The sequence below is a fragment of the Aplysia californica genome, unplaced genomic scaffold (assembly GCF_000002075.1).
Source record: "Aplysia californica isolate F4 #8 unplaced genomic scaffold, AplCal3.0 scaffold00114, whole genome shotgun sequence".
In the NCBI taxonomy this organism is placed as follows: domain Eukaryota; kingdom Metazoa; phylum Mollusca; class Gastropoda; order Aplysiida; family Aplysiidae; genus Aplysia; species Aplysia californica.
In genome coordinates this window covers 550040-551728 of record NW_004797384.1, presented here as the reverse complement: position 1 = coordinate 551728, position 1689 = coordinate 550040, and the positions used below count along the sequence as shown (strand labels likewise).

The 1689-nt window shown below is 38.2% G+C and overlaps 1 long non-coding RNA gene across 1 annotated transcript in view; it reads right to left on the bottom strand.

Moving 5' to 3' along the window:
• LOC118477498 overlaps positions 1-1689 on the bottom strand; it is a 62090-nt gene that overhangs the window by 22564 nt on the left and 37837 nt on the right. The gene's annotated exons all lie outside the window — the stretch shown is intronic.

Here is a 1689-nt window from a genome sequence, read left to right as displayed (position 1 = left end):
TCTCTCTCTCTCTCTCTCTCTATCTCATGTATATGTTTGTTTAAGTTAAAGTTAAAGTATATATTTTCAGACTTAAAAAACGTGATGTTAGCATACATTGGAAGAGAATCTAGTAGTAGATTAAAATTTCTCTAGTATCCTCATTCTCTCACAATTTCAGTTAGAACAAAACCTGAGATAAACTAAGGACGTGGATAATCTGAGAATCCCACTGCGTTCCAATCCTTGGCGTAAGCAATGAGAAAACTCGAAGGAGAAACGCAACAAGTATATAATACAATATTTTACCAGTCTATTTTCTTTTTTTGTTAGTATTATCCTCTCACACACACCCTCTCTCTCTCTTTCTCTCTCCTCCTCTCTTTCTCAGTATGTATATGTATATTATATGTATATTTCATATACTTATTCATCAATAATTAGATAATAATATATTTATATGCTTATTATTATGTACATGTGTCTCTAATATCTGTTTATAATAACATGAAATATCTGTAAATATCTGTCTAAATTTTCTCTCTCTCTCTCTCTCTCTCTCTCTCTCTCTCTCTCTCTCTCTCTCTCTCTCTCTCTCTCTCTCTCTCTCTCTTTCTCTCTCTCACTCTCTCATCCACTCACACTCTCTCTTTCTCTCAGTCTCTAAATCCCTAAATTTATTTATATACAATTTGTATTCTCATCCAAAATCATGAAGTCAGCAAATACTTGAAAGCAATCGTAAAACATCAAAACCATCCCGTCTATTCATCTAACAGTTTCGGTGAGAAGTGGCGTGCCTAGTTTTATGTCGACGAGACTTCGTCAACATCTCTCTAAGAGGCATCATTCCAAGTACAGAACAAGAAATGTCTGCCAAAGTGAAGTGATCTCCACATGCGTCGGTGGTGTTACGATTACGTTCTACGCAGCTGCGTGTGAAAAAGACCTGACATGAATTCCTATGCTGGCAATTGTTTTTCTGGATAATATCTTACTCTATCAGCTGGGATGATAGACGTGGAACGCTCATTGTGAAAAACAATCAGGAAACGACAAGTGCAGTTTTTGGGACACATGAATAGACATTAGGGTCTTGAACATCTAGCTCTCACTGGCAAAATTGAGGGCAAACGAGGCAGGGGTAGGCCCAGAACAACATACTTAGGGAACCTAAACAAATGGGTAAAAGTGAAAGATCAGAGAAACATAGCTTTTTTGAGAGCATCCGAGCAAAGGAATAAATGGAAAACCATGATCGCCGATGTCTGTCACAGACCTGGCACTGAATGATGATGATCAGCTGGGGTGTTGCATCCTATTGAGCCCTGATATCCTCCCAAGAAGTCCCCAATATTCACAGCCTTGTTGTGAGCAGCGACAAGCGGAAGAAGGCCGCAACACATCAATACAGGTCTGCTGTCTAATGGCTTTGCCCACCAATGGGGTATTGATTGTCTGCTTCGGTATGATATCACGTATTATGTAACGGTGTCAAATTATTTTATGCATGAATTTTATGTATTGATGAATGGATACACGTATACCGTTGTAATTTAAATTTCCCCAAAGGAATCCACAGAAGTGAACTTAAACTCCCTTTCATTTGATTTATTATCTGACTGTGTTTTAAAATTACACATACGCTCAAAGACAACCACACACACACACACACACACACACACACACACACACACACACACACACATA